Raw genomic sequence first — 14,552 nt, 5'->3', positions numbered from 1 at the left:
ACATTGGGAGGTCGGGGGGGCCTTTCAATAGAATGCAACTAGACTTCATCGAGATGCCAAGAGTCAATCGCCTTCGGTATGTGTTGGTGATTGTATGCGTATTTTCCAGATGGGTTGAAGCGTACCCTACACGTAGGTGCGATACACTCACAGTGGCTAAATTGTTGCTCAGGGAGTTGATACCGCGCTTCGGGGTGCCTGCCTCTTTGGAATCGGACAGAGGAAAACATTTTAACAGCGAAATAGTGAAGATGTTGTGCTCCACACTGAATATCGATCAAAAGCTGCATTGTAGTTATCGACCAGAAGCTTCAGGAATTGTGGAACAAGTGAATGGCACTTTGAAGAATAGATTGGCTAAAGTAGTGGCATCCACATCCTTGAGTTGGCCAGATGCTCTTCCATTGGTGCTCATGAGCATGCGCAGCACACCTGATAGGAGGACAGGTCTCTCTCCCCACGAGATCCTGATGGGGAGGGCCATGAGACTTCCTACAGTTCCAACTACTGCTCTATTGAATATTACAGATGATCTGATCTTGGATTATTGTAAAGGACTGTCTGACGCCATCCATTCTGTGTCCCTTCAGGTGCATGCGGCTGAAGTTCCAGCAGCGAGGAACCTGTGTCATGACCTGAACCCAGGGGACTGGGTCTTGGTAAAAAAGCACGTCCGGAAGAACTGCCTAGATGTTCGCTGGCGTGGGCCCTTTCAGGTAATCCTGATCACGAACACCGCGGTGAAGTGCGGGGGGCTGCCAAATTGGATCCATGCATCCCATACTAGAAGAGTTCCAGCACCTCTAGAAGGAACAGCTCCCATCCCAGACGAAAGCCCGGAAGTGGAAGAAGAGTCGCAAGAAGGGATTGAGGCAGCTGAGGAGGTGTCGGAAGAAGTTGGGAACGCATCGGATTCAGAAGAAGAGCGAAGGCAGGACGGCAGTGAGACAGAAGACGCAACTGAAGGAGAGAGCAGAAGTGAATACGACTCAGACTCAGATCCGTATCGGAGCGACCAAGAACCAAGTGGGAGGACAAGGAATAGGAGAATAAGGCTTGGAGCTGCCACTTGGCCAACAAGGAGAAGAAGGCTAAGTTTGAGGTCGGCCCAGGAAGAAACGCTCACTCCTATATCCGAAGACTCAGATCCAGAAGAAGATATCCAGGATCAAGCCGAGGAGGGTCTTAGAAGATCAAGTAGGGTGCGAGTGCCTAGCAGAAGATACTCTACTCCCGACTGGACCTACCTCGTGGCAGATGTCTGGGAGACACAGAACAGGGAGGATCAGGGAGGTGGAACTGATCAGAACTGACCCGATCATCACAGTGCAAATAAAGTTTCTACTGCCAGGAGCGGAGACCGAAAGGTTGCTGACACTCAACATCGTTCATCCTGCTCTCCTGAGTGGAATAAGAAAGTTGATTTTAGAAACAGTTGAGTTTCCAGTTTGCTGTTCACGATATCCAATATTGGAGGGAACTCTTCTTCGTTTGGAAATGCTTGAGCGAGTAGTAGAAATGCTAGGAGCGCTTATTGTTGTGGATTAATACCATATTGTGAATGTCTTCAAAGGGGCGCAGAACTGGAAAGGTGAAGAAAGTGATCTTGATTAGAACGGACCCCTTTGTAATTGTGGATATAGAACTGATAGTACCAGGATTGGAAATTGAAAAAACGCTAACTCTCAATTTCGTCCGTCCACTTGTCTTGAGCGAAATAAGGAGAATAATCCTAGAAAAGGTTGACTTTCCATGGTGTGGTACGAACTGTCCAGAACCTGAGGGAATGATACTTCGGATGGACGTTTATGAAGAAGTAGTGTCACTCCTTGAGTCATACATAACTTCAGACGAAAATAAGACTTTTGAAAAGAAATTGTAAATTGTTGCAAGATAACCTAGCGCCGAGTGGAAGAAGAAAAAAAAATGGTAGGGGTTTCCTTTTAGCGGATGGAGAAGGGCTAGGGTTGTCTATTTTACTGGACTTTGAATTGTTTTGCGGAAATAAATTGTCAAGCTTCCAAGTGTTCCAAGAAAGACATTGCAAGAGAGAAAGACTTTGTTTGAAAAGAAGAGGAAGTGAATGCTGGAAGATAGTCGAAAACTACACTGTTTGAGAACATGGAGGCTGGCAACCCGAACCGCAGGGCAAAATGTATAGCTGTTACATTTTTAGGAGTAGTGGTTTCTCTTATAATTTTAGTGGTAACTGTTTCATTCCTAGCGGGACACGAAGGGGATGGAACCACAGTTAAGGAGGATAAGGGAGTGTCAACACCGAGAACTACCATTATTAAGGAGAAGGGAAACATCAATGAGAAAGACAAAGCGTTGTTAGATGCAGAAGTAAAAAGGTTACACATGGATGAGTCACAGGGGAATTACAAGTCAAATGCTTATGCTAAGTTGCTTTATGAATATGTTGATGCCATGGAGGTAAAGGATTGCTATGTCTGTATGCAATTACCAATTTCGGTGGAGGAGGGTATCAAATACCATCATCTCCCGTTGACCTATGGGATAACGTGCAGTTTATTGTTAAGTATGTTTTATGGACGAGACGGATTTGAGTATTACTTCTCGAATTTCGACTCGACATTGCCAGAGGTTCCGAATTTCAAGCATTTGAACAAATGGGACTACTACAAAAGCGAAGACAGGTTACACAAATGGTTTATTCCATGGAGAACGTTAGATACTTCACATGCTCGAATCAACAATCTGACTTGTCAAATATCAGAAGTTGAGAAAAAGTTTATAGCTCAGGTAGATACTAGATACAGGAGGCAGAAGATATTGAAGGCATCAGGACAAGGGGAAACAGATTGGACCAAGGAGGAAAGGGCACAACAACGAAAAGGTAGTATTGGTCCAATTGCTTTGGATAAGGAGAAACGGGGGAAACTGTGCATTCACAGGAGTTACTCCTATTATGAAAACGTTTATGTAGGACAAGTAAATTGTGAACATGCCTTTCAATTGGAGTACTATTCTAAGAACTTCATGAAAGGGATGCAAGCAATACCAAATGTATATTTTGTATGTGGAAGATATGCCTATGTGAAGTTACCAGATAATTGGTACGGATCATGCTATCTGGCTGTTGTCTTTCCTAAAATATATCATGTTGAGAATTTAGACACGCCTAAGAAAGAAATATCAACTAGATGGAAGCGAGGGCTGGGTGCAGCAGAAGTAGTTGGAGATGTAATAGGTGCTGCATTCCCTTTCTTAGGATTGATAATGAATGACATTAAGATCAGGAGGTTAGCTACAGTCGTAGATAGACTGTCTGCCAGTACTGCAAGATCCTTGATGCTGATAGAGGGGGAGATGCAATCGATTAGGGCAATGGTTCTTCAGAACCGACTTGCTTTAGATGTTCTGTTAGCAAAAGAGGGAGGAGTCTGTAGGGCCTTGAAGGTACAGGAATGCTGTACTTACATTCCAGACAATTCAAAGCCTCTAGAGAAGTATATACAAAACATCACTGCCATACACTACGAAATTGAGGACCTGGCAAAGGTAAATGTGTGGGAAAAAGTAGGTCATGGAATGGGTAAAGTTGGAAGTTGGTTTGCCAACTTAGGAAAGGGTATCGTTTGGTACATATTGAAGCCCATCATCATAGTAATGATTTGTGTAATCACTTTGTGGGGATTGGTGCGTTTGTATCAATGGTATAGAGCAAATAGGTTACAGAGAGCTATGAAGAAACAGGAAGAAGAGTTGACAGCGATGCAGGACACTCAATATAAGAGTCTGAAAGCATTAGAGAGTATGAAAAGAAGTGGTACTACCCTGTCTTCACTTTAAAGGTTCTACATTTTAGTGTCATGGTAATGATGACCCCTAAAGGTCATCAAAGGGGGGACTGAGAGAGCACAAGTTTGAAAAAAATGTATAAGTACGCCATATTTACAAGCACGTAGTTAGTTTAAACATGTTTTGCACACGAGTGTTTTATATTCAATAGCGAAATGTATAGAATGTTAAGTAGAGTAACCATAATTATAACGGTGTGAGATTAAATGTAGAAATGTTGGAGTATATGTGAAAACCTCATGGTTCTCTCATGTTAAAAGAGTCATGTCCGAATTAAATGTAACTTTGGATTCCAGTATTTTGTGTAGGCCTTAGGGCAATTCACAGCAAACCTGAACGTGCTGCTAAAATGATGTGAGATAAAGTTGACATGGTTCTTTCAAAATGTACTATTGAACTTAGGGTTAAAAGTATATGCTTTATAGATGTGTTATTTTAGAAACGTATGCTAGTTAAGAATGTTTGCTGTTTAAATCAAGTTAACGTTTTAAGAGTGCAGGAACCTGCTGCATGTAAATCAAGTAGGCCAGAACAGATAATGTCATGTAGTTTAAATCGTCATGTGCTCGTTAGAGGAGAGGTCGTGAGGTGTCCAGTATGGAGCTCTGAGAGTGTTTTATGGCCTAAGATATGGTGAAGTCTGGAATTTGAGGCCCACTGCAGGACGAGCTGTATGCAGGTGCGAGGGTCCTAATCAGCTCGAATGAAAGGGACTTTGTTCAGTGGCGCCTTGCGCAGGCCTGTAGGAGTTTCCAGGAATTTCAGGGGGTATCAGCGCACTGAAGAAGCCGCCTGGGAACCAAGGTCAACTATAACGAGGGTCTTCAAGAGTACCATCATGGAGTTTACCGCGCAAAGATGTACCACGTGAGGGGCGTCCCAAGGGGCGTTTCTATTGGAAATGTGATTTGGTATTAGGGAAAGTGACCCGGGAGGAGAGCAGAGCAGATGATTTTGGGAGCCTAAGGAAGCGGATGGGTAGGCAGATAGGCTGATCAGGAGAGACCCATTATCAGAGAAGAGACAAAGAGAAGTGCGTGATCTTCTTAGGAAATCACCACGGCTGACACCTAGAGGGTAAAGATCTTGTTAAGTAGGGATGTCATTTAGTGTAGTGTAGGGACAGACTAACCTTAATTTTCTTTTCTGTAATGACTTTGAGGTTGCAACTTGTATCCATTTTGGCAAACCTGATGGTTTTCGAGCTTGTACTTATTATTCTGTTTTTCAGACTCAGATTATTCAAAAAGTTCATGTTCATAGTGATACCGATTTATCTTCTTAATCTCATTTTGAGAAGTTTGTATCTTCAGTTATCTTTGACTTTATATTAAATCTTTAAAACTTAATTTTGGTCAGTGGTCATTTAGAGTGGTGTAAGTTCTTAAATTGATTGTTTACTGCGAGATTACCTTTTACTCAAGACAGGTACCAACGATTCAGTCGACAGGAAATGGGATTTGGTAAGATAATTAGTAACCAGTAATCCCGCGTTAGCACATCCAAGGAGCATACATTTCCCCATACATACTGCTTACAGATAAATTTCATGGCTAAAACTTTGGTTAAATGGTTAAACTTTGCCAGCCCTCTATACTACGTCGTCAGCAGCAAAAGAGAGCCCTTGCTGCAGCTTGGAGCATCTGCCATCCTGACACCGCAATAATGAAAAGGTCCGTAAAAAATAATCATGTCCCATTAACAGCAGCACTGTGCATTTGTTTTGAGGGATAGTTTTCGCTCTTTGACCAAATATTTACCTCTAATTGTATTAATATCCGAATTGAGTTATTTTCTTAGTCTTAGTGAGCCACACTGATTTAAATTAGTGACTACTAGCCATCAAGAATGTTGACATATTTTGGGTCTGTAAACGAAAAGGAATATTGGTGAAAGCTATTGTCAAAAGCGATCTCACATTGCACTGCAGTCTATGGGTTATGAGAGAGGCTGAATACAACAATAATTTATGAAAAAATGAAGCTTGCATGAAAAAGATATTAGGAGCTGTCTTTAGTTCGTTACTAAGTGTTACATATGAGGCAGCAAAACGTTACTCATAAATACCCTGAAAGCCTTTAAATCTCACACAGGAGCATATTGAAAACCTGGCAGCTATGCCTGTGCCAGCCACAAAGCAGAGCACCCACCCCCTAACTAAAACAACTACAGAAAAGGAGTTAACTGGCTGGTGAGATCCAGGCAGAGAAAGGCCCAGCAGATTTAACACAGGGCTTTTTCTGTCACTGCTAAACAACATCCTGTTGCTTCCTCCAGTGGTATACTCTATGTCAATATTGCAAAATCTGCATGGTGCAGCTAAGATAATCTTCTTAGCAGTTGTAGTGCCTGCCTGCCCTCCATTACCGAGGACTGCAGTCACACATTCTGTCTCCCATTAGTGTCCTTCAATTTCTGGTGCTTTGCAGCAGTTTTAAGATAGTCTTTAGAGTTTTTAGTTGCTCAGTGGGAAGTAATTGCTAGTATTTGTATGTTTCCTTCGTCTTCATTGCTTGGTTTTACTTGCGAGAAAGTGTCACTCATAGTTCTTGAAATGTCACTCTTAATTGCACTGAAACTATGAAAATGTCACACATAGCAATCTAAAACCTTGGTAGCTATGTTCAAGGAAGCTGGAAACCACGCGGTAAGGCAGTCAGCAGTGGTCCAGTTCGCCGCCGGTCACGCACGCCTCCCCAGTTTTGCTTCTTGAATCCTCGCTTCCTTCCAGGAGGTGAGGTCACACCGCTCCGCGGTGCAACATCCAGTTATCACATCCACTGGCCGACGGGGGCAGGCCCAGCCCGGGTGCCTGGGTATAATTGGGCACAGCACTACCTTGTCCAGGTGACGTCAGGCCTGGCCTGGCTGTAGTCAGTGAGTGACTTAGCCGCGCCGGGCGGGAATTACAATGCAGCAGGCTACAAAGATACATTGTAGCAGCAGTGCACATGAATGTGCTGGTGGCAGCGCCCCGGCCGGCAAATCTGCGGGGGGCAGCAGAACCGGCGCAGGCTACAGGTGCATGCTAGCACTAGCAGCCTGGCATTGCCAGTTACTTTCAGAGCTGGTTACAGCAGAGAATCAGTGGCATGATTAAAATGCATGACAATGCATTTAAGTGCGGTTTGCGGCACACCACACTGAAATGCGGTAGTGTCATGTCTGATCCGTGATACTTGGCAGGACTGACACCCGGGCTTGTGAGAGTGGCACGGAGATCCTCACAGGTCCGTGAATAAAGCGATGTTGACTTATCCCCACTAAAACAACGCTTTGTCGCACTGTCTAACCGCGTGGTTGGTGGGGAGGAGCGGAGGCAGGTGAGAAGCGTGATATGTATTCACCTCATGCGATTCCCCAATCTCCTTCCTAAATTTGGATGGCCGTGCCTTCGCATCAGTTTAGTTCCGCCCTTAAGTAACTAGGAACTAGAAATTTTAGACAGACTCCAGTCTGCATCCTTCCGGAAGTATTTTAAGTGATCGGCTCAAGTATCATCGGCGGGTCACAGGGCTTTGTCCTGAAGAGGATTCTTTGGGTGATCGCTTCGTCTGCCTCGGGGATATTTGTGCAACCTACCGAGCAAAAGTTAAAACCCAGTGAGGTAACTCGCCGGGTTAATGCCGACCGAACGCTGGTCTTCTGTAGGGGGTGAATGTGTCCACACTGTATTGCAGAATGCACTCCGCCCCCACAAAACACAATCAAACCTGTCTGCTGTTATGCAAGTAGGGTTCACGCAGACATGCACAATAAGTGTAGGGACACACTACCTTCCCTTTCATACCTCCTTCGCTCCTTGAAGTTGAGGTACTAGGAGGGGTACGTACGTACATTCCTTGCTCCCGGGAACATTCCCGGCTGATCCAACCCCTCTCGGGTTGTGGGTGACCTTGCATTCGTTCGCATAGGCATCAAATCCCCTGTACTGTCCTGCACAGACCGGATATATCAAGTGGTGACAAAGAAGTCCATGTTTTCCAAACTCCCAGAAATCTCTCTGTCAGATATACAGTTTGTTTGACTCCATCGTTTCTTCATCGCTTTTCATTTGGCTCGCTGTTCTGGCTAAAGACCATGAAACAACAGGACCAGACGGGAATCCCAACTACAATATTTTTCTTTTGCTTAAAACCTTACAGAAGTTGACCAATTGTATAAACAGATGTATGTTACGCAAAGAGAATCCCTATCCTTCATAACAATAGTAAGCGAAGCGGTTCTTGGGCAGAATCTTCTCCTGTCGCATTACTTTTTCCTTTTCGCCTGACAGTCACCCATTCGTACCAGAGGAAGGTGCATTGTGCCTGTACGTCTCAGAGTAGTGCTTAACAAACTTTTAAGAACCACAACCCAATTTTTAGAACCACAAACCTTTGTGATCCACCTAGCTTTAATGTACATGAGGCGCACAATTTTTGATTGACAAAAGCATCCTGTGGTAGTGCACGGCCATTTACAAACAGCACATTTTTCATTGAAATAGCCACTTAATTTGCACAGACGTACAGTTTTACTGATAAAAATATATTGCATACAAATGATAATGTGTGGAAATTGGGATTCCGTTAATATTTATTACTTGTGCATCACCAAGGAAAGTGTCTTCCTATTTAAATCTTTGTTTTCATCACATTTCAGAATTACCAAAAAAGTGCTTCATTTTTGCTTTCCTAACTGCTGATTGTGTGAAATTTATTCACAGGTATAGTTCTTGACACTACGTAGCCTGTCTTAGAGCTTGTTTTCTTCTCCGATATCTGTTGTGGTGTTTCGCCCATCGCGTTGGTTGTTCGTCGGGTTGTTGTTTTACAGGGCAGATTGTTTTGTGTGGTGGTGGCTGCTGACACCTGGCTGAGGCTATCTTTGTTGCTGGCAGGCCTTTGCCTAAGGTGTATTTGTTTTGCAGTCAGCTGTGGGGTGTGTCGTCAGCTTGTCTGCGCGCTACCGGCCCCACCCATACCAGGGACACAGAGGGTGATCGATGTCGGACTGTAGCTTTAACTGCAGCATTATTCACTGTCAGTGTGTGGCCTCGACGGGTTGCAGAAAACTGTAGTGGGTGGTCGCGTATGCCTGGGAGGAGGTGGATTGCTGCAAGTTTAGGGTAGGTAGTGGCTTCACTGATACTGACGGGTATTTTCATGATCTAGTCCACAGACTGACAGGTACTTGTGGTAGAGCTGCATTAGCAACAGGTACTTGTGGTAGAGCTGCATTAGCAACAGGAAGTGAGGTGTGGACTGGGTATATTAATGGTTTTACATGTTGGTGTGGACACAGCTGGAGGACACTGGGTGGATATGGCTGTCATACTGGCTTGTCCTGGACTGTTGGACATGGCTTTAGAGGTGGCGGGGTCAGTCACTGCAGACTGACAAGTAGGAGTTTGCAGTGCTGGAGCATTGCATGATGGCGTGGGTGCAGATCTGCACAGTGGCTAGTGCAAGCTTGCAGCTTAGGGTATGATTGATGCAGGGGTGACACTCGATTAAGCCTGGATGGGGGGTTGTCTACAGGCAGCAGGTGAGTTTTTGCGACTGTTGGTGGCCAGTTTAGCACTTGTAAACCAAAGTTATGATGCGAGGTACGTTAGGCAGGAGTCGGTTGGAAGGCGGACATGTGCTTGCCAGACTGGTGTGTGGGATTACTATCTTTGAATGGCTTGGTGTAGCATTTGAGAGCCGTCATTACAGATGCTGATGAGCCTGCTGGTAGATGCAAGGTTGGGATGCTTGCGGTGACAAGGTGGTAAACATTGCTGAATACATTCCAGGGGTTGTTTGCAGTTGTGAAGTTATTAGTTGTGGATTTGGGGGGTGGTGCCCAGGAAAGCAACACCCACCTAAAGTAGAGCAGCTGCAGCCTAGCAGAAACACACATGCAGGGCGACTGAGCAAACGTATCCTACTCCTAAGAAAGATCCATGGGAAACTCCAGCAGGCTCCTACCCAGTTGAATCCATTCCATCTTGTTACCCTTAATCCAACAGGACTCCAGTAAACAGCAATCGCACAACCAAGTACTGTGTCATCAGACCACGCTGGATTCCGGCAGTGTTCCAGATCCATACAATTGGGCAGGTGCTGTGCATACTCCCTGTTATCAAGGTTATAAAGATGGTTCTAGGCAGTGAATCATTGTTGATATACAGTGCCATCCTCTAGGGACAATAGCAGGGAGGAGGAGTGGTGGGCACTGTTAGTTTGCTTGTTGGTTTGGCCGGCCAACCTAGGACGCTCAAACCAACATGCACACTTACAGTTCTCTAACCCAGCTGTGTTGTATTCCCAGGTAGAGAAGAGCCACAGACTCATATGCCTTAGTGAGCGTTAAACTAGTCCGTGCAGACCAATCCAGGTAATGCTGTCATCCTGGGTAATAGCATGAGAGCAACATCTGGACTGGGTGTGCAGTCTGGGAGCTGGACTATGCTCGCGGAAGAAGCTGGACAGCGGCAGGTAAGTCCTTTTTTCTTTTTTTAAATATCCGCTGCCCTACCACTTTCTATTGAAAGCAGCCACTACTCAAGTAGAGGCTTCTACATAGAAAGTTCTAACACCAAATATTATTGAGTTTAAATAGATGAACCAATAAAAGACGTGTGTATGCTAACTCATACTGTCCCTCAGCTGCTAGCATTCTCATTTACTTAATTATTCCTGATGGTCCTATCAGAAAGATTGGAAATGTTTACATGGGTGTGGAGTCACTCATGCTTTCATTTACACCTACAGTTTTCACATAACAAGGTCTCTCACCACTGCAGTGTCCAGTTATCCATGCACTCCCACTCCTGCTTGCTGCTCTCATGCTCTCCTGTTTCAAACCCTCTCCCAGGCGGTGTCATTCTCTCCCAGTTGTCTCCTGCAGTCTACCCAAAGGACTCGCGTCCACTTCTCCCAGAACTACTAATTGGAGAACTGCTGCTGTCCACGTGAGGGTAAAAGCAAGGCAGCCTGGAGCACCATTTGGCGTCGTGACAGCAGTAAAAGCAAGGCAGCCTGGAGCACCATTTGGCGTCGTGACAGCAGTAAAAGGTAATCTAGAAAAACATTTAAGTCTCTGTGAGTGCCTGAGGGATTAGTGTTGCTCCCATTGCCAACACTGGTGATATGCTGACCCTCGCGTAATGGTTTTCCTTGGCAACTAGGTAACCATTGCATGATACCCAACCTTTGTAAAACATTGGTCCAGTCACAAAAAGGTCATTCTTAGCCGTATGTGAGCATGCATGATATGTTGGCTACCTCTGATAAAATTCTGGGTTGGGTATAATGGTAGGAATTCCTGTCCTGTTGTTGGCTACCATATAATGGTTCAGAAAAGGGGGTGGTGATGAACAGAGTGTCTGAATTAAGCAGACCACTCTTACCCAGTCCAAAGATCAGGGCTTGATCCATCACCATTATTTATCTCACTGCCCCATCCCAGCTCAGAACCTGGCTATATGCAAATTAGTCTGTCCCTGGCCCAGTGCATCATGGGAACAGGGCAGACCAAACTACCAAGCCAATTCTTCACCAGAAAGGAGACAAGCTACCGAGGACCGGTTTCTGGCATTTCAGCCTCTTTGGCCCGGCTTGCTTGAATCCTGATGGAGCAGTGAGAAAGGGACTCATGTCTGAGTATACCCTGCCACACCTATAGTGGCCAAAAACGATTCAGAAAAGGGGGTGGTGATGAACAGAGTGTCTGAATTAAGCAGACCACTCTTACCCAGTCCAAAGATCAGGGCTTGATCCATCACCGTTATTTATCTCACTGCCCCATCCCAGCTCAGAACCTGGCTATATGCAAATTAGTCTGTCCCTGGCCCAGTGCATCATGGGAACAGGGCAGACCAAACTACCAAGCCAATTCTTCACCAGAAAGGAGACAAGCTACCGGGGACCGGTTTCTGGCATTTCAGCCTCTTCGGCCCGGCTTGCTTGAATCCTGATGGAGCAGTGAGAAAGGGACTCATGTCTGAGTATACCCTGCCACACCTATAGTGGCCAAAAACGATTCAGAAAAGGGGGTGGTGATGAACAGAGTGTCTGAATTAAGCAGACCACTCTTACCCAGTCCAAAGATCAGGGCTTGATCCATCACCGTTATTTATCTCACTGCCCCATCCCAGCTCAGAACCTGGCTATATGCAAATTAGTCTGTCCCTGGCCCAGTGCATCATGGGAACAGGGCAGACCAAACTACCAAGCCAATTCTTCACCAGAAAGGAGACAAGCTACCGGGGACCGGTTTCTGGCATTTCAGCCTCTTCGGCCCGGCTTGCTTGAATCCTGATGGAGCAGTGAGAAAGGGACTCATGTCTGAGTATACCCTGCCACACCTATAGTGGCCAAAAACGATTCAGAAAAGGGGGTGGTGATGAACAGAGTGTCTGAATTAAGCAGACCACTCTTACCCAGTCCAAAGATCAGGGCTTGATTCATCACCGTTATTTATCTCACTGCCCCATCCCAGCTCAGAACCTGGCTATATGCAAATTAGTCTGTCCCTGGCCCAGTGCATCATGGGAACAGGGCAGACCAAACTACCAAGCCAATTCTTCACCAGAAAGGAGACAAGCTACCGGGGACCGGTTTCTGGCATTTCAGCCTCTTCGGCCCGGCTTGCTTGAATCCTGATGGAGCAGTGAGAAAGGGACTCATGTCTGAGTATACCCTGCCACACCTATAGTGGCCAAAAACGATTCAGAAAAGGGGGTGGTGATGAACAGAGTGTCTGAATTAAGCAGACCACTCTTACCCAGTCCAAAGATCAGGGCTTGATCCATCACCGTTATTTATCTCACTGCCCCATCCCAGCTCAGAACCTGGCTATATGCAAATTAGTCTGTCCCTGGCCCAGTGCATCATGGGAACAGGGCAGACCAAACTACCAAGCCAATTCTTCACCAGAAAGGAGACAAGCTACCGGGGACCGGTTTCTGGCATTTCAGCCTCTTCGGCCCGGCTTGCTTGAATCCTGATGGAGCAGTGAGAAAGGGACTCATGTCTGAGTATACCCTGCCACACCTATAGTGGCCAAAAACGATTCAGAAAAGGGGGTGGTGATGAACAGAGTGTCTGAATTAAGCAGACCACTCTTACCCAGTCCAAAGATCAGGGCTTGATCCATCACCGTTATTTATCTCACTGCCCCATCCCAGCTCAGAACCTGGCTATATGCAAATTAGTCTGTCCCTGGCCCAGTGCATCATGGGAACAGGGCAGACCAAACTACCAAGCCAATTCTTCACCAGAAAGGAGACAAGCTACCGGGGACCGGTTTCTGGCATTTCAGCCTCTTCGGCCCGGCTTGCTTGAATCCTGATGGAGCAGTGAGAAAGGGACTCATGTCTGAGTATACCCTGCCACACCTATAGTGGCCAAAAACGATTCAGAAAAGGGGGTGGTGATGAACAGAGTGTCTGAATTAAGCAGACCACTCTTACCCAGTCCATCACCACCCCTTGTTGTAAATAATTTTGTCCACCTTAAGCGTGGAAGGGTATACTCAGATGTGAGTCCCTTGCTCATTGCACCATCAGGATTCAAGCAAGCCGGGCCGAAGACGGCTGTAATGCCAGAAACCGGTCCCCGGAAGCTTGTTTCCTTCCCAGTGTAAGAATTGGCTTTTGTAGTCTGGTCTGCCCTGTTCCCATGATGCACTGGGCCAGGGACAGACTAATTTGCATACAGCCAGGTTCTGAAACTGGGATGGTGCAATGAGCTAAAAAACGGTGTTGGATCTAGCCCTGATCTCTTGACTGGGTGAGAGTACTCTGCTTAATTCAGAGACTCTGTCCATCACCACCCCTTGTTGTAAATCATTTTGTCCACCTTAAGCGTGGAAGGGTATACTCAGATGTGAGTCCCTTGCTCATTGCACCATCAGGATTCAAGCAAGCCGGGCCGAAGACGGTTGTAATGCCAGAAACCGGTCCCCGGAAGCTTGTTTCCTTCCCAGTGTAAGAATTGGCTTTTGTAGTCTGGTCTGCCCTGTTCCCATGATGCACTGGGCCAGGGACAGACTAATTTGCATACAGCCAGGTTCTGAAACTGGGATGGTGCAATGAGCTAAAAAACGGTGTTGGATCTAGCCCTGATCTCTTGACTGAGTGAGAGTACTCTCCTTAATGCAGAGACTCTGTCCATCACCACCCCTTGTTGTAAATAATTTTGTCCACCTTAAGCGTGGAAGGGTATACTCAGATGTGAGTCCCTTGCTCATTGCACCATCAGGATTCAAGCAAGCCGGGCCGAAGACGGCTGTAATGCCAGAAACCGCGCCCCCCGGAAGCTTGTTTCCTTCCCAGTGTAAGAATTGGCTTTTGTAGTCTGGTCTGCCCTGTTCCCATGATGCACTGGGCCAGGGACAGACTAATTTGCATACAGCCAGGTTCTGAAACTGGGATGGTGCAATGAGCTAAAAAACTGTGTTGGATCTAGCCCTGATCTCTTGACTGGGTGAGAGTACTCTGCTTAATTCAGAGACTCTGTCCATCACCACCCCTTGTTGTAAATAATTTTGTCCACCTTAAGCGTGGAAGGGTATACTCAGATGTGAGTCCCTTGCTCATTGCACCATCAGGATTCAAGCAAGCCGGGCCGAAGACGGCTGTAATGCCAGAAACCGGTCCCCGGAAGCTTGTTTCCTTCCCAGTGTAAGAATTGGCTTTTGTAGTCTGGTCTGCCCTGTTCCCATGATGCACTGGGCCAGGGACAGACTAATTTGCA

Source organism: Lissotriton helveticus, chromosome 12 (assembly GCF_964261635.1).
Source record: "Lissotriton helveticus chromosome 12, aLisHel1.1, whole genome shotgun sequence".
Taxonomy (NCBI): domain Eukaryota; kingdom Metazoa; phylum Chordata; class Amphibia; order Caudata; family Salamandridae; genus Lissotriton; species Lissotriton helveticus.
The sequence above is the reverse complement of the archived record's forward strand: the minus strand, read 5'-3'. Positions refer to the sequence as shown.